This window comes from Aulonocara stuartgranti (assembly GCF_965226115.1).
Source record: "Aulonocara stuartgranti genome assembly, chromosome: 11".
Lineage (NCBI taxonomy): Eukaryota > Metazoa > Chordata > Actinopteri > Cichliformes > Cichlidae > Aulonocara > Aulonocara stuartgranti.
In genome coordinates, this window is record NC_138947.1 from 35,812,134 (window position 1) to 35,837,073 (window position 24,940).

Below are 24,940 nucleotides of genomic sequence, written 5' to 3' on the forward strand. Positions count from 1 at the left end.
CAGTAGTGCAGTTAAGATAAGTGAGATATGTGGATAATTTCTACAGAGGCTATATAAAGTGCTAGTGGTTGTGAGTGGTGGTTCAGTCCATGTTATTATTGTGTGTTTGAGGGTACGGTTGTCCATTGTGTGTGTGTGTAGGTGGTTGTGGGTGTGTGTATGTTCAGTCCATGAGTTTAACGTGGGTCAGATGTCAGGAGGCAGAGTTCAGGAGTCTGACAGCTGTGGGGAAGAAGCTGTTCCGGTACCTGGTGGTTTTAGTCCGGAGGCTCCTGTGGCGCCTCCCAGAGGGCAGGAGGGTGAAGAGTCCATGTGATGGGTGACTGGGGTCTTTGATGATTTTCCCAGCCCTTTTCAGACACTGCTTCCTGTAGATGTCTTTTATGGCAGGAAGTGGTGCTCCGGCGATGCGCTGGGCAGTTTTCACGACCCTCTGCAACGCCTTCCGGTCCGAGGCAGAGCAGTTCCCGTACCAGACTGTTATACAGTTGGTCAGGATGCTCTCGATGGTGCAACGATAGAAGTTCACCAGGATGTCTGAGGACAGGTGGTTCTTCCTCAGAGTCCTCAAGAAGAAGAGGCGCTGGTGAGCCTTCTTGACCAGCTTGGAGCAGTTGGTCGTCCAGGTGAGATCCTCGGAGATGTGGACTCCCAGGAACTTGAAGCTGCTCACACGCTCCACAGCCGTCCCCTTAATGTGGATGGGTGGATGTGGGTCAGCATTCCTCCTGTAGTCCACGATGAGCTCCTTGGTCTTCTCGGTGTTAAGCAGCAGGTTGTTTCTGTCGCACCACTCAGCCAGACGATCCACCTCCTCCCTGTAGGCGGCCTCATCGTTGTCACTAATGAGGCCAATCACCGTGGTGTCATCTGCAAACTTAATGATGGTGTTGGAACCATCAGCAGGTCTGCAGTCATGGGTGAAGAGGGAGTAGAGGAAAGGGCTCAGATGTGAATATGTGTCAGTTTATGAAGCATACAGTGAGTAATGTGATTGCACCAGTGTATGCAGTGTATGCATGCGTGCAGAAAGATTGTGTCTGTGCGTATCTGCACTTATGCATTAACTGAAAGAAAGTTTAAACATAGATACAACTGCAAGGAAGTGTTAGCCACTGCCTTTCTGGAATGTATAGAATGTGGGGTTTCATCGATGACCATAAAGGTTAATAATTCAATCAGTATTGCAGCATCAAGGAAGATAAAAGCAGAAGATATTTATGGTAATGTTATTTGTTAACTTTATGTGCTTGGAAAAAGGAAAATGGAAAGAACATTGGTAGAAGCTGCTTTACTAAACTGTCTGGTCTGATACAGGTTGGGTGGACCAAACAGCATGTAAATAATTTCAGAGCTTTATCAGTTGGGAAATTAAACAAGCAGTGCCCTGAAGGCGGAGGTCATGAGGTCAATGAAATGAAAGATTTATCCTCTTAGGATAATTCTGTGTAATATTCTTGCTACTGTCAGTAATGAGAAACAACATGTAGAGAATTCCTAAAAGTAAAATATTTCTGTTTGGAAAGCAGTTTGTAAATTTTCACAATTTGAGGTTTCTACTTAATGCACACACACACACACACGCACACGCACACACACACACACACACACACACACACACACACACACACACACACACACTGAATGCCCATGGTGGAATTGACCTCTGTCAGTTTCTCAAGTCAGATACCCACAAGCCAAAAAGTCAAAATTCAACTGAATTATATTTTTGTATCTAAAATAACTCATCAAATCGATATTTAAACCCAATGGTACAAGAAGGGAGGTCTATTATCCCAAAACAGTTTTGACAAATATAAATACTAATACCATATTGAATGCAAATCCAAATCCAGTTAAGGATAAGATAAGTATAATACCTATATGACTTTATCCATTTTCATTCATCTAAAAACAGGTTGCAGTGGCAGCAGGCTAAGCAAGGTATTCCAGATGTCATTTTCCCCACCAATGTTTTCCAGAGAATCCTGGGGGAGCCCAAAGCAATACGAAGGAGCAGCAGATCTGCTCCAAGCTGTCTTTTGAATGCAGAGCTGCTCACCCCACAGAGGAAACTCATATTAGCGTCATTCTTTCTGCCACTGCCTTCTGGCCCATAGGTGAGTTGGAATATAAATCAATATGTAACTTGAAAGCTTCGACTTCAAGCTCAAGTTGGCTGTTTATGTCTCTTTTAGTTTTTTCTTTCCTTGCCACTTCTGACCAGATGATCATTTTGCAAGCAGCCTTGGGTGTCTCATTGGATGGAAAGAATTCCATCCAGTCCACCAATATGTTGTGCTCTGTTGCTGTCCATATAAATAGAAATAAGTAGAAATGAATAATTGCACTACAACTACTTAAATCCAGAGTCCAGCCAGAACTTCATGATTTTTAAAAAGGAAATAAAAATATTTCTCTACAAACAGTGTAAATATTCCTGCGGGATTGCAATTTAACTGCAAAATGACATAAGTGCTAAGCAACCTTAATTTCTATGTAAGCATATAACCAGAATACCACTTCCATATTGCAAAGAGATGTATAGCCGATGAGGTGCTCTCATGACTGAATTCTGTCTCACAGAGTCACTTTGAGCAACCGCTTTCAACTTGCAGTTCAGCATTTCATTCAAAATTTGTGGGTGTTGTACACTCTGCTTCTGAGTGACCATTTGGTCACCACAACTAATTCAAGTCAAGTTTCGAACACCAAAACATTTGAGCTGGACAATCACCTTGGAGCCAGCAGTCCTATTTTCACTCTACTATGACTGGAGCCATTAGGGTGCCATTATACCTGCCAGACAGTGCTAGATGAATGGTTGAGTTGAAGATGTAAGAGTAGAATTGTGCCACTTTTTGTTACCACAGATTTATTATGTTGATAAAACATCACCAATTCACAGATGACACAAAAGGAAATATTAACAGTTTGAAATCAGCACTGAAGTAGATGATTTGGCGAGTGAGGGGCGATTGTTCAGCGCAATACTGCTGTGGTTGCTTGTGTCATCACCGTAAACGCTCCGCTGTGTGAGCACTAAGCGACCAAAGCATTGGGTATACTGGTATGGGTATATTTAGGCACACAGCTTTGGGTGTGAGTGCCGAAGCCCCAGGCATTTGTTGTTTCTGTAAAAGGCAACAATTTAACAAAGTGAAAAGATAGTTAAAGAAAGATAGACAGAGGATAAACTTAGGGGCTGTGCCCCTAAGGCCCAGTAGACGAACAAGAATTATTTTCAACTGAAACATAAAAGCAAAACAAAGCAAAGCATAGCTACCTCAGTCCAGAAGTATGAAGCTGATAATAGTTCCTCTTTCATTTAAATCCAATAGATTTGATAAAGTGACAAAAAACCTCCCTGATTTTCAGTTTTGTGGTTTCTTGTGAAAGATTAATAGCAGTAATACTATTTGGACTGGTACTGGGACTACAGCAATTCTGACTCATTCTTGTACATTCACTCCCAGTGCCTGCTAGGTCATATTAACTCTCAAGGACAAGCTGTAGATGTCCTTGAGAGTTTTTCCTCTTTTACCTCTGTGGGGTTTTTTTTAGTGTGTGCTTCCCATCAGGATACTGTAACATCACTTCTGAACAGATGATCCTTTTCCAAGGTGCTTTGAAGGTCTCGTCGAATGGAAGGGAATTTTCTGTCATTTCAAGGCGCTTGCTCTTCACTTCAGGAGACTTGTTTGTGCAGTTGTATACAGAAATTATTTTGACTGCATTTTGGTGGTCATTTTCCTGATAAACAAATTTACAAAGTAACATTATAACACAAGTTGCTATACAATATCATATAGGATAATCATGTTGTCATGTGAGGTGAAGTGTGAGCATTGAAGAGTAGAGAAGCGCTATATAAGAACCAGTCCATTTGCCATAATAACAGTCAGGACCTAGTTCAGTCTTTTAATACAGGGTGTGTCTGCCTTCGCCACAGCCACTCCACAGACCACAGACCACGCCCCCCACCAGACATGCAGCCTTAGAGGCTGGCGTTGGCTCCTTAGGTTGCGTGAGGCTGCACACACTGGGGCTGTTTAGGACACACCGCCCGGTTTGGAGGCTGGGGTTAGGGCTGATTGGCCTAGCCCTCGGGGCAGGGACAGGTCAGACCCTGGCCATCATCACCCTTAGAGCTGGGACTGGTCCTTGAACTCTAGGGATGGAGGGCCACGTTCAGTCTGTGGCTGGGGCAATGGTAGAACTGGGCAGTCTGTAGCTGCTGCTGCTGGATACTGGGCTGCTACTGCAGTGATGGTTGGAGCTGGCTGGTGCTGGGTTTGGTCAATGCATTCCCAGTGAACTTAGCTAGCCCACCCACATCACCAGAGCTTCAGATGGAAGAAAGGAGGGGAAACAGAGCTGTCTTGCTTGAGCTGACTTGAAAAGTAAATTGGGTGGTGTGGTAGTAATATGGTCAGCTGCACCAAATTCCCTCGTAATATTAGGTAATTACATGAAAAAAATTTTGTTGGCAGAAATGAACTATTTTACCCAATTCTGCACAGACACAAGCACAGAACACCATTGTACATAAAGCCCAACAACTCGAAGTGAAAACCCCTCATAAATCACCGCACACTGAATCTGCTGGGTTCATTGTCTGGTCGTGTTGTTCCGTCATGTGGTGGAGTGTGAGGAAAGAGCACCCAGAGTGCAGGACACAAAGGCAGCATTCAAACAACAAGAGACCAGCCATTTATTAGGCTGAAAGAAGTCAAAACAGAAATCAAAAAGAGATTCCTGGGAGCAGAATAACAAAAATCTAAGAGCCAAAGAGGACACACAGGGCAAGAGGTAGGAAGCAAAACAGTACAACACAACAATGAAAACACGCAAACTAAGGCTTTAAACATACTGGAGACTAATGTGTGGAAAGCAACGCAGCAGGGGACAATAAGGAACAGGTGAAGCAAATCAATGACAGCAAGCCAGCAGAAGTAAAACAGGAGAGAACTAACTAGCAACATAAAACAGTAAATGAGTAACAAAATAACAAGACAGAGGGAACACGGGGGGTGGCGGGGTGGGGCTGTAAAATAAACCGTAAAAATAAAATTTGAAAAAGAAATACAATACCAACAGACAGCAAGCATGAATAGAAACTAAACTTTTTAAAGATTGCTTACTGTAAGTCTTATTCTGAATCAGTCCAAAATATCAGTACTTTTGGAAACAATGGTCATCCTTAAATGCTCCCTCATCTTAAAAAGCTAAAGCCAAAGAAGTACACGATTGTTGATCCCAAAGTACTTTCAGGGCTCAGTATTGCTTTTTGTGGGCAATTCAGTAAGTATTAGGCAAAAAGGCAAAAGCTCATTTTCCTATACCTGGTGTGGATGCAGAACACTCAGAGGTCAAAATTACGTGCAGAGTTGAGCTTGTTTACTTCCTCACTCTTGACATATGCTGAATTTGTCAGTCAGCTGACTCTTTGCTGTGCCCCATTTAATGTTTTCCTTACTGCAAATTTGAGAAGCAGACTCGATCACGAACCGTTCTGTAAACGACCCCCTGGAGTATGACCCCAGGAACTAAACATGTGCTTCATGTGTTCATGTCAGTGCGCCTGAAGGTGGTGCTCACACAGGAATAACAAACTAGAAAAAATACCCAAATTTAGTTGACTCCACACACATTAATATTAGCTTTTGACGCACATAACACATATGCATACAAAAACAGCATATGTACGATTTCACCCAGTTAGGTACAGCTTCCCTAAAGCTACAGTATGTGGAAAACATTTCATTCCAGCTGCCATGTCATTCAAAACAGTCTGATGATTTGGTACACTTACTCACCATCAAACTTTTAATCTCATTATCCAGTTATACAGTGGCAGACAGGTATACTCACAGAACATGGTTCTCTCACCTCCTCTCATATAACAAAACGCTCTCAGTTTGGTTATCCATTTCCTAAAATTTCCCACCTCTTCCTGTAAGGGCCACTTGAGACTAGGTGGCAAAGCTTGTAAATCCTCAGACTCCCATAGTAGAAAAAAGAAAAAAAAAAACAAAACAACAAAAAACTAGAGGCCAAACTCAAACTATATTCTGCTGCTGTAATGCATCATTTCATTTTTGACGCTGCACAGAACACAATTTTTGCTACATGTATACATGTAGCAAAAATTGTGTTTCCTCTGCAGGTTGTGATGTCAACGCATGCTCTCATTTAAATTGCACCAGTGATATATTTATAATTATGCACAGTCACAAATTCCAGGTGAGCAAATTCCACCAAACTACATTTGGGATGTATGTTTGTGTGGGATAATCTAAGAGCTATTACTGATGCTGAGAAGTGGTCATGACATATTTACCTGTATACAACTATATTATAGTATTACTATAATATTTTATTTGAATGCCGAAACAAAACAAACAGCGAGAAACCAAAATACAGGGAACAAAAGCCCAAAACAACAGCACCGAGGCCCAGCAACAGTCCAAAAGAAAACAGACAAAAAAGCCCACGAACGGCGCATAGGCCCAGGTAACAGTCTTGAAAAGGTTCAGGAGGCCGGCCTGGAGGACGTCGGCCCAAGAAAGAGTCCAGAACCAGGCAGTTCAGGGGGCCGGCCTGCAGGTCGACAATACAAAAGTCCAAAAAACAGGTCCGGAGGCCGCCCGCAAAGCCAGCTACTGTGGCGGAGCAGGTCCGGAGGCCGGCCGCGCGGAAGGCAGCGGTGGCGACGCAGGCGAAGGAGGTCTGGAGGCCGGCCGCGCGGGAGCAGGTCCGGAGGCCACAAGAGCAATGATGTCCAGCCAACAACCTGGAAAGTGGCCGGGCAGGGCGAGGACGAGCAGGCCGGGCAGGACGAGGACGAGCAGGCCGGGCAGGACGAGGACGAGCAGGCCGGGCAGGACGAGGACATCCAATCAGAGGCCCGGAAGGAGGCCGGCGATGTTGACGCGCAGGATGCGGTCCGGACGGTGGCAAGGCGGGACCAGGCGAGGCGGGACCAGGCGAGGACGAAGACTCGGAGGCTGGACCAGACGAGGAGGGTGGCGCTGCATGTGACGGCGTGGGAGCCGTAGGCGGTGGCGCTGCAAGCGATGGCGTGGGAGCCGCAGGTGGTGGCGATGCAGCGGAGGCAGGTTGCTGGACGGGCCCCTTGGACCCAACCACCATGGTCCTCAAATCCTTGGCCTGGGCAATGCGGTCAAGAAGCTTAATCATCTGCTCCATCTCAGCGTTAAACTCAAAGGCTGAAGAGTCTAGGGTCCACGTTCTGGTCGCAATCTTCTGTCGTCTGAAGGCTGTGTGCAGGCAGGAATGGTAGTAGGAGGACACAAAGTGCAGACAGTCTTAGACAAAAGGTGAACTTAAACTCAGATTTATTACTAGATGGCAAACAGAGAACTAACAAAACTGGGAATACAAACAATAAACTAAAGACACCAATAACCTGAACTGGCAAACAGACAAACCACAGCAAGCTGAGAGTAGATCGCAACACGGACACAGAGAAACACAGGGCTTAAATACACAGAGGGAGCAATCAGGGAATGGGTAACAAGAGAGAAACACAGCTGGGGCCAATCAGGCCTAACGAGACAAAGGAAGCAAAACCAGACGCATTTACATGAGACAGACTTTCAAAGTAAAACAGGAAACATAACACAGAGACGTGAACTTGACAAGGGGATACAGCTGACAGGGGAGACAGAGCAACTAGAGAACACAGAGACATAAACCATAAGACAGAACTCAAAGAAACCAAAGACTAGAAATGATAAATAATATAATAAACTCAAAAATCCTGGGTCAACAGACCCAGGCATCCTAACAAATAAGTGTTGAAAATGTTGACCAATACAATAATAATAATAGTATGGTCAAAATAAATGTAAAGAACTGTGAGAAGTGCCTTGGAATGGCTTCACCCATTTTTCAGCTTTCATAGTTGCATTTTCTATTTTTAGATCTTAACCTATACTTGACCCATGATGATAGATTTCCCAGCTTTTCCACCAGCCTGCAGGATAAAAGCCAGACTTCAGACAAACATCAGTCCTGCAGTGTTGACTTTTGATTATTAGAACCAAAGTTCACACATACACTGTACAGACATACACCATCAGTTTGTTTTTATTTGGCTTGACATTTGCTTGGGCCGACTAAGAAGAAGTATTAATGCAGATTTGTCAGTGAGACAGTTTAAAGGAACGTTTTTAAAGTATATGTCATTGTGTGTCATTTATATACAACACCCACACACAGGGCACAGACACATATCTGCTCATTTCAACAAAACTGAAGCACAAACTTCCTGGATGGGCCATACAACATAAAGCACCATGTTATTTATCAGATACTACTTCCACTGAAATGCTTTTAAGGGCATTAAGAAAGAGGGGAAGTCTAGTTAACTGACATTAATTAATAGAGGCGACGCCTAGCAGGCAACTGGTTATAGGGGTGGGTTTTGATAATCGATTCTCCAATTAAAATCAATTTTAGCTTGAATAAAGCGATACTGATTCATTAAAATCCTGAATCGATTTTTAAATACAAATGTATTTTGCCAGAAACGCCAGAATCTCACAAACCTTACAAAACTGTTTCAACAACCACCAAACAGCTAAAACAGTAAATGAGAGCAGGCAAACGGATTCTGCAAAAACACGTAAATACAAAGCGCGGACCCGACACATCTGTTAACTTTTAGCACCGATGGCGTGTCTGTGTACATGCTATCGGGTAAGAAAGCTGACATCTGACATATTCTGAAGCTCCAGGTTTTGTCTCTCAAAATTGACTACTGAACCAGCAGCCAAAGAAGATCCAAACTATGCTTCACATAAATATTGTCATGAATTCCCTCTTACTTTTGCTGTTTTGCTTCCACCATGATAAAATCACACTTCCTGCACAGGTCTTTCTCTCTCTCTCAGTGTAGTTCAAGAACAGTTTCCCATCTCAAATCTCTGTTTTCTGCATTATTCGCTTGCTTATTACCCACCAGTCTACCATTGTTTACAGCGCTGTCAGCCACTGTTTTCTTTTTTTATTTCTTCCGACAAGAAAGCCTCATTTCTGCTGTTTAATACTGAAGAAATTTAAACTTTAAACTATGCCAAATTGCAAAAACCTTCTTTAACAAAACCTTTGTAACATTGCTCTGCTTCACTTTAGCAGCATCAGGTAATGTACATATGTTGAGTCATGGTTTTCTTCAGTTTTTGATCTACTGCACAATATTTTAAGGTTATCTGCTATAAAAAGCCAGGCCAGGAAAATCGCTTTCATGTTTTTCCCTGTTTTATTCTCAATTACTTTGATACAAAGGCATCTGCTGTGATGCTTACACTGATGAAGTCTCACAAGTGTCAGTACTGATACAGAATTATAATATTTCTGACTGTCTGAGTCAAAATTGATTTGAATCTAATCAAATCGTGGATCAAATTGAATCGGGATTCTAGAAATCAGTGACGATACCTAGCCCTAACTGGTTACTATTGCTGCCTGTGTGAGGAACCTGTCAACGAAAGTGACAATGCCCTGAAAAAGTAGAAGACTTCAAGTACAAATGGATATTGTATATAAAAATTTTACTTCTAAAGACTACCCGACGGAAGCCTTGATAAAAGCGTGGTTTTGTGCAAACTGTGCAAAAAGGAGTTTGCATACCACCGAAGGACTTCAACCTTGCGGTACCATCTAAATGCAAAACATGTCACAGCGAGCACAGAAAGTTTGGGAGCTGTTAGAGCTAGCAGTTCGAGTACCACCAAAAGGTGTCGGCAGCGCAGACTTGATGAAATGACTGGCTTCAGGACCAAAATTAGTAAATTAGCATCAGACAAACTTACAAACTCTCTTGCAAAATGGATTGCTCTGGACTGTAGACCACTATCAGTGGTAGAAAATAGGGGGTTAGAAAATGTGCTACAGATTCATATGTAGAAGCCTTGTGTAACAGGGCCCTGAGTTTGTACAGAGCAGAATCCACCATCAGTGAGATGGTCCAGTCGAGCAGGGACCCACCCACAGCTGTCTGTCCTGGTCTGCAAGTATTTGATTAGTCCTGTCACTTCTGTCCCATATGAGAGACTGTTCTCACTTGCAGGTTGCAACATTTAAAGACAATACCATTTTGAAAATGTACTTAAAGTACTTAAAATAACACTTGATTTTTAAGTCTGCCCAATTTTGCCCATGGATATCTTTTTTCTCTTTTTTGTATTGAAATGCAGCTTAAATGCTTTTTTCCCCCATAAATTAAAAGAGCTCTAGTTTAAAATATTCATGTACATTTCTATTATTTATTCTGTCGCCTACTAAAACCCTTTAAAATAAAAAAATTTAAAAAAGCATTTGCACTTTGGGGCAAATTTTCTTGCGCAATTAATTGCAATTAATCAAGTTTAATTTATTACAATGTACCACAAACAGGACTTTAATATCACCAACCATTCCCATTTTATTACGGTGTATCCATATAAATGGCTCACCCTGTAGTCGGATGATAACAAAGAGGGAAGGTAGTCAGAACTGAGGGGATCAAACTAACAGAAGGCAACATTGCAGACAGCTAGAGGACATTTGCCTGTAGGGATTCCAAAGGCAAATGGGAACCATGAAGAGGCTGCTAGAAAGCTGCAACCACCAATTACCTGCAGAAGCTCAGGCAAGTCCTAAGGATTCAGCTGAACGGTGAGAACAAGATCCGGGCTATCAACACCTACGCCCTGCCTGTGATCAGGTGCATGGAAGGTTTCACCCCAAGTCCAGCACCCTTAGGCTGTATGCTAAGTGGAAGGAAGAAGGCTGGGAACTAGTGAGTGTCAGTACCATGGTCCAGGATGAGACAATGAACATCCACGAGTACATCCGGAAGATGGCCCCAACCGACTGTGTGCTCAGTTAATACCTCAGGCAGCAGAAACCCAAGAATGAGGAGGAAGAGAAGGAATCATCATGGAAGGACAGGCCCCTGCACGGTATGTTCCACCAGCAGATAGAGGCACTAATCAGCACAGGTACAAACTCTGAGCACAAGATCCATAGAGGGTGGGGTCTACCACACCAGACAAGACCCCAGGTGCAGGCTGTGTAAAGATGCCCGTGGGACAATCCAGCACATAATAGCAGGGTGCAAGATGCTAGCATACATGGAATGCCATAACCAAGTGGCCAGCCAGCATAGGGCGACCGTGGCTCAGGGGGTTGGGAAGCGTATCTGTAACCGGAAGGTCGCCGGTTCGATCCCGGGGCTCTCTGTCCTGGTCGTTGTGTCCTTGGGCAAGACACTTTACCCTACTTGCCTACTGGTGTTGGCCAGAGGGGCCGATGGCGCGATATGGCAGCCTCGCTTCTGTCAGTCTGCCCCAGGGCAGCTGTGGCTACAACCGTAGCTTACCTCCACCAGTGTGTGAATGTGAGAGTGAATGAATAGTGGCATTGTAAAGCGCTTTGGGTGCCTTGAAAAGCGCTATATAAATCCAATCCATTATTATTATTATTATTATTATTGTATACAGAAACATCTGTGCCGCGTATGGCCTGGAAGTCCCGAGGTCAAAATGGGAGACACCGCCTAGCGTGGTCGAGAATGACCGAGCTAAGATCCCGTGGGATTTCCAGATACAGATGGACAAAACGATCATGGCTAATCAACCGGAAGACGGCTGTAGGGATAGAAATAGCAATACCGAATGACAGCAAAATCAGGAAGAAGGAACACAAGAAGCTGGAAAAGTACCAAGGACCCAGAGAAGAGCTCAAGAAGATGCGGAGGGTGAAGGTAAGAGTGGTCCCAGTGGTAATCGGAGTGCTTGGTGCAGTGATCCCCAAACTAGTTGAGTGGCTCTAGCAGATCCCAGGAGCGACATCTGACATCTTTGTCCAGAAGGACAGCGCAATCCTAGGAACAGCAAAGATACTGTGCGGGACCCTTAAGCTCCCAGGCCTCTGGTAGAGGATCCGAGCTTGAGGGGAAGACGTTTTTTTTTTTTATGTCGTGATATGATTTTTACTTGAATCTGTCCATGATAATTAAACCTTTCTCCATCTCTTCCTCACTCAGTTTTTGCACGAATGCACTTCTCCATTGCAAGTGCTAGAAGCAGCAGTGTCTCGGAACTGCCAGGTTATATTATCCAAATCTGTATCTCATTGTACATCTGTATAGTGACAATAAAGGCATTCTATTCTATTAGTTGTTGCTGGTAATGCTGTTGATGGTGCAGTTGCAGCAGCCCAACAGCTAACATAACAATAAACTGGGGTAGGCAACTCCTGGCCTCGAGTGCCAGTGTCCTGCGGGTTTTAGATGTGTTCTTAACCCAACACAGCTGATTTAAATGGCTAAATTACCTCCTCAACATGTCTTGAAGTTCTCCAGAGGCCTGGTAATGAACTAATCCTTTGATTCAGGTCTGTTGACCCAGGGTGAGATCTAAAACCTGCAGGACACCAGCACTCGAGGCCTGGAGTTGCCTACCCCTGCAGTAAACTGACACATTTTACTGCATCTTTTCTAGTTTCTGGAGACTGGAGAGATGTAAGTGAGATATGACAAAGTCTGGAGAGCTGTATTGTATACACAAACCCCATGGATATGATAAAAATAAGACAAAACAATAAACATAAGTGAATATGAGAGACTTGCTGAGGAACATGTCAGGTTATCTCAAACTCCCTTGTGAAGACTTCACACAACCACTTGGAGAACATCATGGAGAACATCTTCCATGAAAGCAACCTCCACAAACTCTGCCCCTGATCTATGTAGCTGCTTCTGAATCCTGATGTGTTACATTCTTCTTTCATGGTTACTTTCTTCATCATCATATTCATCATATATTGTATATGTATAAGGCTTCAGGGCAACTTAATTTCTAGGTGTTTATTCCCTGCTGCTTTTCATTTTGACCTCAAATTTTTTTTTGTTTTTTGGGTTGTTTTTCTTTTGTTTTGTTTTTTAAATCAAATGTTATATCAATAGTGAACATCAAGTTGCTGGCTCTTGTAAAAAAGGCATAGCTATTTTTGGTGGATAGATTACTTAAAATCTATCCTGGTTTCCCAAAAGAAGAAAAGAAGAAATTACCACCATCTGTCCTGAGAAGAATCATTTTAAGAGATGATGACTGAGGTAAAGTACAGAGGTACAGGATGTGCAACTATTTTTCGGTGTAACAAAAAAATGCTCCTTATGTGGAAATAATAGGAAAAAAATGCTAATTTTAGCAAACAATATCAGAGCAGGCAGCAAGTTTCACACTGACATAATCACAGCATTTATGATCAGTGATGTTTAATAAAGAAATGCCAAAACCAAGAAAGTGGTTGGCAAGTCATTTTCTGAAGTGCAATATCTTAAAGACGTAAAGGCCTGATGACCTCACATTTCCTGCCTTTTCACAACTGAGGTTATTGTACTCTTTCCTAAAAGTTTTAAAAATATGTTGTCCAGACAGATACTTACTTGGGATGGCATTACCTTGGCCTTCAGGAACACTGTGAGGAATCTTGGAGTCATTTTTGACTAGAATATTAAACAAATATGTATGACTATTGTCTTGCATTTGGGCAGTATCTCTAAAATTAGAAACATCTTGCCTCAAGGTGATGCTGAAAAACTAATTCATGTATTTATTACTTCTAGGCTGAACTATTAATTCATTATCAGGTTGTTCTAAAATCTACCTAAAAATGTTTTAGTTGATCCAGAATGCTTTTTAATCAGAACTTGGTTTAAAAGCCTGCAGCTTGCACATCTGAAATGGTACCATCAGTGCGGAAAATTATATACAAGTTTTAGAGCAATATCAAACTCCCATTGAAACAACATCATTTTCCAGGAAGGCTTTGTGCATATTTCAGCAAGGCAATGCTAAGCTGCATATTGCATCCACTATGACAGTATGGCTTTGTAGCTGAAGCGTCTGCCTACAGTCCAGACCTTTCCCCTACACTGGTAAATGTGGCCTGTTCATGTGAAAATCAAAATTACCCTTTTTTCCATAAAATGATTCATTTTCTCATTTAAATAATTTAATATGTTGATTATGAATAACATATGGGTTTATGACATTTGTAAATGATTGCTTTCAGTTTATATTCACATTTTGAACAGCATCTCAACTTCTTTGGAAATGTGATTGTATTTAGATTGTGTTTTGCATGTTTTAATGATATAGCAAAGAATAATCATAAACATCTGATACGTTCCAAAGTGCACTGATGGCATGTAAATGAAAATAGTTTTGGTAGTGGTGCCACTGGTTGTCATAGGCGGTCATTGCCTACTGGCTCATCACTGCATGGAGTAACTAAAATAGTTTGACATTTACTACCCAGTATTTATAATCAGAAAGCTCTGACAACAACACCCAGGGATCTCTGCAGAATATACAGCCACAGCAGGTGTCCCATCGAATGACAACAGTCTTGTCTGAAAAATCCTGGCAGAGCAGACCATTTGGTTTTGGCTGGCGATCAATGAGCCCATTTGAACACTAATCATTCAATTCTGCCATGATTAAATAAATATTACTGACTCCTGAAATTGTCGCGTTAATGCCTGTGTGCCAGTTTACTTTCATTGCAGAAAGGTTCTAATCAGAGTAAGCAGCAACCTGATGCACTGTGTGATCTAGAGTCACCCAGACACCCAAGATTTCAGTTCAATTGAATTATCAGTTCAATTTTATCCATATAAAGCCAATTTCAAACAAGGTCGAGGTGCTTTATGTAGCAAGGTAAAAATCCGTATTACAGAGAAAAAGCCCAATAATCAGATGAACCTCTATGAGAAAGCACAGGAAGAAAACCCCTGGCAGGGGCAGCCATCTGCCACTACTTGTTGAGCGGGGGAGAAAATAAGGACAGCATATAGCAGTGGTTCCAAACTTTGTTTTACAAGAAAATCTTCGAATCACCAAAAACTGAGATTTTTTTTAACTCAGTTTTTGCGTTTACGTGTGGACGAGGAATACGGAGTTTGTCACACAACGTCAAAGGTATGTGCCTTTTTTCACATCAGGCTGTGCACGACATTGTTTACATGAGAATGAGAAGAATTTCTACAATGGCGTATAGAGACAAAATACTGTTACTATTAATCTTACTATCTGCAGTTTTTACACGTGTACATATACACACGCAGTTACTGTCCCTCCATTTAGAAATGGAGTGGCATCATCGTGCAATTATTTTTCGTGTAGTGGGGTTTTTTTTCAGTGTAATAATATTCAACATTGCTACCAATACATTTTTCAAAAAATGCCTCTCTGTGCAAAATGGGTTCAAAAACATAAACAATTGTGGGATACTGTTTGTCCCTGATTTGGACAGGGGGAACAAACTGTGGCAGACCGATATTATTTGTATCCCACTGTAACTTTAGTGTATAAAGAGCTAACATATCGAAAATTTCAGGAGTAGTTAGTCAAGAAGTAAGAAGTGTTTGTGAAATAAAAATCAAGAATGTGGGATACTGGTTGTCCCTGATTTGGACAGCCCAGCATGTGCTCCTAACGCAGGGGAAACTAATTCTGTCGGGGAGACCTACCTTGGCACTTGTGCAGGTGAAGCCAAAGGGAAGATATGCTATACCACATTTTCTAGTATTTGGCTTGGAGGGAAGTTGGTTTGGAAACATATTCAGCTATGCTTCATCTCCTGCTTTGCGTTTGTGTGGGAGCCCTGTCAAAAACCTGTCCATGATGCTAGCAGTGTCCAAGCATTCTTTTTTTTCCCCTTAAATTCATACCCTGGAAGACTCTGGAGCAATGGATGGAGGTCATGTGGTCTGATGAGTCCAGATTTACTCTGTTCCAGAGTGATGGATGCATCAAGGTAAGAAGAGAGGCAGATGGAGTGATGCACCTATCATGCTTAGTGCCTAATCTACAAGCCTGTGGGAGCAGCAACAGGGATGCCCAGACCTGTCTCTCGCTACCTCCTCCAGAGAAACATTCCCAGACCAGCCTATAGATGTACACCAGGGCCTCCTCCCGGTAGGAACACCTTACCAGGAGGCAGCAGACTTTTTTTTTTAATAAATATTTTTGTTGAGAAAGAGAAATATACAAGGTGGGCCATTTATATGGATACACCGTAATAAAATGGGAATGGTTGGTGATATTAAAGTCCTGTTTGTGGCACATTAGTATATGTGAGGGGGCAAACTCCTCAAGATGGGTGGTGACCATGGCGGCCATTTAGAAGTCGGCCATCTTGGATACAACTTTTGTTTTTTCAATAGGAAGAGGGCCATGTGACACATGAAACGTATTGGTAATGTCACAAGAAAAACAATGGTGTGCTTGGTTTTAATGTAACTTTATTCTTTCATGAGTTATTTACAACTTTCTCTTTGTTCACAGCCATTGACATGTCGAAGATGTTAACACGTGAGGAGTGGATCGAAATTGTGTTGATATCTGGTGAACGCAGCAACCGGGTCATTGCAGCAGATTTCAGATTCTGAATGTTCTAGCAGGAGTGTGTGGTTTGAGAAGTTCACTAAGATAACTTGGCGCTAATTTATTAATAGTTTTGAAAGTAAGGAGTAATATTTTAAATTGAATACGGTACTTTATGGGCAGCCAATGCAGGCTAGCTAGGACAGGAGTAATATGGCAAAATTTCCTGGTACCAGTCAAAAGGCGGGCTGCTGCATTTTGGACTGTTTGCAGTCTAAGAAGAAGAGAAGAAGGAAGACCATAGTACAAAGAGTTACAATAATCCAACCTGGAGGTCACAAAACCGTGAATAAGCCTCTCCAGGTCCTCATGCGGAATATAATGCCTAGCCTTAGAGATAAGGCGCAGTTGGTGGAAGCTAGATCTCACTACAGCAGACACTTGCTTATCGAGTTTGAGTGAGCTATCCAGCAGTACACGCAAGTTACTGACATAGTCACAAGAAAAGCTAGCAAAGGAACCCAGGGCAGCACAGAGTTAGGCACGAGGGATTTTACTGTTGAACACCACAGTCTTCTTACCATTTAAAACGAGGGAATTACTCAGGAACCATTCTTTGACCTCCCGCATGCATTCTTGAAAGTAGTGCATGGACACATCTAGGTCGTCAGTAAGTTCAAAATAGATCTGTATGTCATCGGCATAACAGTGGAAGGCGATATTGTATTTTTCAAAGATTGCACCTAGAGGGAGCAAATACAATGAGAAGAGAAAAGGGCCTAAAACTGATCCTTGAGGCACACCACAACAGACCGGAGCGGAGGAAGAGGAGAAGGTGCCTAAGTGAACTGATAAAGATCTATCAGCGAGGTATGATTTAAACCAGTCGAGGGCAGTGCCTCTAATACCCACAGTGTGCTCAAGTCTTGATAATAAAATGTTATGGTCCACCATATCAAAGGCCGAAGAGAGGTCCAGTAAAACTAGGACCATAGAGCATCCAGTATCAGTGATTACAAGAATATCATTAAGAACTCTAACCAACGCTGTTTCAGTGCTATGCAATGGCTTAAAGGCAGATTGAAATTTCTCAGCAATTTTGTTCGTGTCCAGTGTTGGGAAGGTTACTTTTAAAATGTATTCCATTACAGAATACAGAATACATGCCCCAAAATGTATTCTGTAACGTATTCCGTTACGTTACTCAATGACAGTAAAGTATTCTGAATACTTTGGATTACTTAATATATTATCTTTACAACAACGTGAATGTACTATTGCTGTGTGATTTATTACTATTACTGAAGGTCCGCGGCTCCGAACTGTAGTAAAGGGACCTCTGGCTAATACGGCGGGGTCCCTGTCGGCTTGTAGCCGAAAAATAGCTTTACTTTGTTGTGTGGGTCAACTTTTCTTGCGAGAGACAGAGAGAGGCGTTGAAAGGCTGCTCCAACGGAACTTATTGTTTTCGGAGGAAAACACGAACACGGTGTACAGTCGAGTCTTAATAGCTTACTTACAGCTGGGCTCGTCAGGCACTCTTCTTGGCTGAAGTGGTTATTATTATATTTACATGCTTCCAGCTCCCGTTTTTCCTCGATGACAACTCGTACCTTTCCACTCCCCTTTTTCTCCCTCCTCACGCTCACAGACCCATAACGTGTATGGCATATGGGCAGAAATCTGTGCCATCAGAAACTGAATTTGAATAAGTTCAATTTGAATTTGAATTGCTCAGATTGAATCTGAATTGTAACTTGAATAAATGCTTTTGAAAACTGAATTTGAATTAGTCTAATTTGAAATTGAATTTATGGTTTGAAAATGATCATCACTAAATTGAAATTGAATTTATATTTTGAAAATGAATTGATTTGCTTTGAAACTGCATTTTATCCTTTAAAAATTCAGCTCTCGAATAATTTCAGTTTCACTTCTCACCATTCAGTTTCAGTTCTACAATTCAATTTCAGTTCCAAAATTCAGTTTTTTGGAACTTACATCCGGTTCCGGTTCAAGCGCAGATTAATAGAACTACGTTTTACTAGCGGACCGAAAGTGTTACTGACGGGAATCTACAGCGTCTTGAGCTGAATTAAGACTTCAGAAGTCATTCGTCATGTCGAATGACCAGCGGATAAACTCTCAGGTTGGTAATAAATGTATTACATGTATAAGAACAAGCGTCATGTTAACAAATGATAGCCGTACGGTAACTTTTATGCTTATTGTAGCTGTTAGCTAAAAACGCTAATTTAGCGTAGTTTGCCCTGAATTCAGCTTTGACAAACAAATATGATCGACTGTTTCTAGTAGAATTCCAAAGTTGTCATCTTGGACCCTGTCAGAGTACCCCCCTCTGTATGCTTGCAGAGACCCCTACAGTAGGGAAACATGCAAAACGGTGCCCAAACCTTTGTATTTTAGCTTTATTTATGTCTTACACAGCATCCCAACTCTTTAGCTAACTTAATAACTTTAGCTAAAGTGAATAGTTAGTCTAATTCATTAGTGCAGCATTACTGGGTCACCTCTGTTTGAAGTGATATAATATGATATACAACTATCACTGTGTTTAACTACCATAATAATTCTTAGGGTACTGAGTGCATGCTTAATTAGATTTTTTTTTTTAAAGCATACTGCTCTATTAATATGTTTGACAGGCTGAAGTTGCCGGGTCACCTCCTAAATCGACCATCTTTTACAGGTGTTTTGTGCCAGAAATGGGGTGTCCACTGAAGACTGAAGATACTGAATCTCTACGCCTTGCCATTGATCCCTCTTGTGCCTTCATCTAAACAAGAGACAAACTTAACCACTCTCACATGCTCTGTACCTACATCACCTTCCCTGACAGTCGTAGCTTGGCTCATCTGAGGGTGAAATTATAAGAATGTGTTATTTTGCAAAGTGCTCTCTAGGGTTCCTAAATAAAATATGGCATTGAGGTCTTTTGAATTAATCCCTTCTTCTGAAATATAAGAACCTCTCCTGGTTTTAATGGCACTTTGGATTTCCTTACTTTCTGTTCCACTCCCAACCCCAAGTAGATGCTGACAAGCTGCCACAGTAACATGGAAGAGGGAAAGAAGTTGGAAAGGACTACTACAAATAAACCTACCCATATGGAAAAGATGTATATAAATCTTGTAAGGTTTTTATCTGTCTTGTGTGACACTTGTATGAAAAATATACAAGAGTGAAAATACATATAAGATCCCTTAAAAAATTATATAAATGAAACTTGCATGTTTTGGATACTTCTTTAAAAAATATATGACATTAACCCGACATATATTATCCTAAGAAGAAAAATGTAATATCATACTTTTATGAGTTAGACAATCATGAGTGAAACTAAACTATTGTAAGTTTTTCATAGAGAACAAAAGATTTACTTGTGTTATCACAAACAGGAAACAACTAACAATTAACATTGAATGACAAAAAGATGTGGGGGAAAGCCACAAATTTACGAGAAGTTTGCTTTGAACATGTGATTAAATAAAACCCCACATTAGAATTTCCCTCTGGGATTGATAAAAATGCTTTTCATTCATTTGTGTAAAGTTTATTTATTTCTTTGTTTAGCATTTTTGCAAAACTAGGCATCCTATTCCTGACTTTCAAATAATGTTTTTTCCCATTATTGCATTGACATTTAAAGAACAAACTTTTACAATAAGTTTGACAAATGATTAAATCAACACAGTAAATATTCAAAATACATCTCAAATGTATTCTATATAGATGGAAAAGATATTAGACAATATTCATATTGTAGAAATATTTTTAATTTTGCACAGAATCAGCAGATTACACAAAGATGTAGATAAAATACATTTTATATATAATATATTTCTGTCTTTTTACATGACCCAGATTCATTATGACAGTGCTTTAAGGACCATTTAAACACCACACCACTAGCTTAATGGAATTACATTGAAATACATAAATGTTGTGAACATGCATTGCAAAATGTTTTGACAGAATTATTTTTTTCCCCCAAGTCAGAAACCCATATTTCAATAAGAAATATGTTCAGAAATGACAGCGTGAATGCGCCACCTTTATGAACCGCTATGGCTTTAGACCTTGTTAGCTGCACATTTCACTCTTAATTAGAATGACATTTGACACAATTGAAAGCCTTTGAATCTCTCCCATAATCAACACCATAATCAGTAGCTCCACCTTCACATTTGGATTGAATCATTTACAATAAGATTTAAGATTAAATTATTTACAATAGTACGTATTCAGTAGCTGACATACAATTGAGGTAGAGTCTGGACACTGTATGTACATACATGGCCTAACTATCTGAGTAGCATTTATGGCTTTGTAAAAGCCTGTGGGAAAGTGAACAGTTGACATATAGCTCAGCTGAGTTCTGATAAGAGAACCTCTGGCTAACTTTTGCACTGTGCAATTACCATATTTTCCTATAGCATATAAACAATGACTATCCATTTCAACAAAGTGTGAGACTGCAAAAATACTTCCATTTTTTAAAAGCACCACATAATTGTTTCTTTGTTTTGTTTTGCTGTACGTGTAACCGTGAACAATGTCTCCATTCACAGAAATTCTCTTGTAGTAACTCACCACAGAGTTTGTGGGAACCTCTCTAACTGGGTGGAGAGCAGCTTGATCTCTCAGAGATATTTGTCTTACATTTGGTGAACCAAGGGCAGTCACCTGAGTAAACTTTACATGCTTCTTGACATGCTGGGTTCCTTGTCTCATTTCATTGCAGAACTGTTTAACTTCTGCAGCTGCATTTGTTAAGAACTGCTTAGCTAAACGAGGAAAGGCACGGGAGACTGCCACTCGTTTGCATATTTGTTGTGGTACAGCTTGACTACTTTTTATTTGTTTCAAGAGGTACCCATTGAAACTTTCAAACATAAAGGCTGAGTGAGCCCATAAAGGACCCCATTGCACAACACTTTTACTCAAATGCAACAATGAATGAACATTGAATGTCATGTGCTGTTTTCCATACAGAGATTGTACACCTCCAACAAAGTACACTAATGCGTCGTGTGCGTGGCTTATCAGTTCAGTATTTAATTCGGACCCCAAGAGAATGCTTATCCCTTCTACCAGTAATGCCCAATGACAGTGATACTTCTGTGGAAGTATGCCTTTCAGAACTGGCAAGCTATAGTACAAAAGCCAATGCTGCCACTCATGAGCTTTCCAGAATTTGCGTTCAATTAAAGATCTTGGAACTCGAGCGACGATACCTGGAGGTTTAATAGACAAGAGGTGTTTGTCTATGCTTGCTATTTGTACACCTATGTACCATGGCTCAGAAGTGTTTTTAGAATCCATCCATAAAGATGCCATGTATCTGCACACACCAAGCAGTACACAGTGCATGTAGTCAGGGACCATTCCATTGATAAGATCAAACAATGGCAAATCTGCAAGAGGAGATGAGCCCTTTATCCCCAAAATAGTCTTCCCTTGTCTTTCAGCTATTTGTCCTATTTCTACTGTGGTTTTATGATTTCTGTCACTTGGCTTTTCATCAGGACATGCGTAAACCCTTGTTTTTCCATTCCCTTTCCTTGTTTGCATCCCAGGATGAAGGCAAACTCCACAGCCATATTCACCATTAAATTGCTTGAAATTTTGTAACAATGGTCTTGCTACAGCATCACACACACAGCACAATGTGTGTACTTTCATGTGTCTCCGTGCCTGATTGTTAGGATCTTGCCACTCAAAACCAACTTGAGAAAGATTTGTACACTCCTCGACAAATGGTTTAAAGAAGCAGGACATGTCTGGCTTTTTGGATCCAAACCATAAAGCACATAGAAGTACATGTTTGTCTCTACTCTCCGGTGGTATCTCATTAATGCAACACAATATTGGCCAAATACTAAATTTGGAAGACTGAAAAACTGGTACACCATCACAATTAAAAGTGAGGGACAGAAAATCATCTTTACTGGTAGACTTTAAGGTCTGATACAAGCTGCCATCACATATGTCCTTTATTACACGGCTACCACTGGGATCACCTCTGAAACATAGATCATGCACATTGTGGTTCTCAAGAATGTCTTTTAGCTGATCTTTTAATGGTATACTAATAAAAAAGTTACCTTCCTCTAAACTGGCTTTCACTGTTGTGAATGAAGAACATGACACACAATTAAGTGTTTCCTCCAAAGATTGTGAAGACCCAATGTACTTAGTACAAACTCTACAGTAATGATGTCGTTTAAACTGTTTTGTAATATCAGCGAAGGGTTTCTCCAGAAAATACCTGCTTGATGGAACTACAGTAGTCCCAGCAGAATGTAACTTGAGCAGTTTCAGCAAGTCCTCCATTAATACACCTGTAGTGTTGTGTCTCAAAGCAAAGGAGAGGATTGACATGATGCTTTGAATTTCTGTTAGTCCACTGGAGCAGTTCACATCAACTCCTGCTTCAGGGGCGTTCTCCTGAATGGTTGAAAAAGAATTTTGTTATATTTGAGCAGGTTTCACTTATTTTCATATGTAGCCTTGTTTTTTTTTTTTGCAAAACTGCATTTACAACATAAACAGCAGTCATAGCGACGTTTGTCATAGTTAAAAATGCAATTAACCGCAAGTCTTACCTGCACCATTGTGACCATTTCTATTCTTTCCTCCTGTCTTTGGGTGGCATCTTCATTGTTTCCCTGAGAAGTATTCAAATTAACTACTCTTTAAAGAAAAGAGAGCCATAGAAAGGGAACACATCTTGCATTTGTTTCTTACCAGTGACACCGTTTGTGGTTCTGGTATCTGCTCATCTCTTTGGGCAGCATCTTCACTTTCCTGTGAGGAATACAACCCAAGTATTGAATATATATATGAATTAAATATCCGAATGATATATTCCAGAACAAGTAGTGAGTCTGTCACTGGAAGTGGAGCACATCTTGCATTTGTTTCTTACCAGTGAAACCGTTTGTGGTTCTGGTATCTGCTCATCTCTTTGGGCAGCATCTTCACTTTCCTGTGAGGAATACAACCCAAGTATTGAATATATATATGAATTAAATATCCGAATGATATATTCCAGAACAAGTAGTGAGTCTGTCACTGGAAGTGGAGCACATCTTGCATTTGTTTCTTACCAGTGAAACCGTTTGTGGTTCTGGTATCTGCTCATCTCTTTGGGCAGCATCTTCACTTTCCTGTGAGGAATACAACCCAAGTATTGAATATATATATGAATTAAATATCCGAATGATATATTCCAGAACAAGTAGTGAGTCTGTCACTGACATATTTAAACAGCTTAATGGTGAGCTGTACTTTTCACTTTTACAATGTGATGGAGTAGCGTAGAAGAGACATAAGAATGAAAGTAATGCTTTATTGTGGCCTTTTTTCTGTATGTTGCTTTTAAAAGGAGAGAGAAAGAGAGAGAGAAAGAGAGGGAGAGAGAGACTATAATAATGTATTTTTATTTACCATTGGAACTGTGAAAGTTCCTTCTCTCTGGCTGTCATCTTCACCATTGTCCTTGAAATGATACAAATGAACAACTTGTTTAAGATACATTTTTCACAGCTCCGCTGAAAACAGTCGGGATGAAATTTCCATGTTGTTATTATTGTGATTGTTATTATTCTTAATGTTTTTATTGACCTTTAAATAAACACAATGAAAGAGGTTGTCTTCTAAGTAAAAAAATACATTTTTTTTAATTATATTTATCATCTCACAATTACTTAAGTAGCACTTCAGATTACTTTCAATGCAGAAACATTATGAATATAGTCTAGATTCTCAAATACTTTGCATTTTCTTATCATAACTAACCTAAACAGAATTTATCAGTCATTTGGCAAACACAATAAATTATGTTGCATAACTTATCATTGAAAATAAATATCTATGTAAGTGTATGGAATTATTAGTTTGTTAACCTACTTAGTACACACAACACAAAAATATAAGCCAAGTTATGGGTGTCAAATTAGAACTGGAATGTTCCACTTAACCAAAGTATTAAAACCCAAACACTTTGTATCAAGTGCTACTATGGTAGCTGATAAGACATTAACGATATACATTCACTTACTTGTTGTTGTGTGTTGTGCTGTCCGATGTCAGTCAAAGCTCTGTCGATTTTTCTAAAAAAATTAATAAATTCTTGTAGCTTTCATAACAATGACAGAAACTGACAACTGTATTAACTTATTGGCAAAGGTGCACATACCGTTTTTTCCATCTGGTCAAAGTACGTGAAGGAACGTTTTTCCGCATCCAGTCTATTTCACTTGTGTCAGATCTATAATGTTTTCTTTTCGGCATCACTGGCTCTTAAGTTACAAAACTCAGTTGGAATGTCAGTATAGTCTATAATCTGTGAAAAACATATTCTACCGCCAAATAGAGAAAATACTGACGTAGAGCATGAACTCAAAAATTTGTTTTCAGCTGTGAGTGCCATGATTGGTTAAGTGTACGGTCAAATATGAGGATACACCAATCAAAGGCAAAGTAGGGCGGGCCATGCTGCAGCGTAC

General features: G+C 40.7%; 1 long non-coding RNA gene across 1 annotated transcript; it reads right to left on the reverse strand.

Moving 5' to 3' along the window:
* Window positions 1-20,074: 20,074 nt before the first annotated feature.
* On the reverse strand, window positions 20,075-24,937 carry LOC309717344. Its single transcript, XR_014279664.1, has 7 exons — window positions 24,631-24,937; window positions 24,493-24,544; window positions 23,880-23,930; window positions 23,359-23,599; window positions 23,178-23,237; window positions 23,036-23,098; window positions 20,075-22,877 (listed from the first exon to the last, which is right to left on the reverse strand). It is a non-coding gene; the product is annotated as an uncharacterized lncRNA (long non-coding RNA).
* Between the last annotated feature and the right edge of the window lie 3 nt (window positions 24,938-24,940).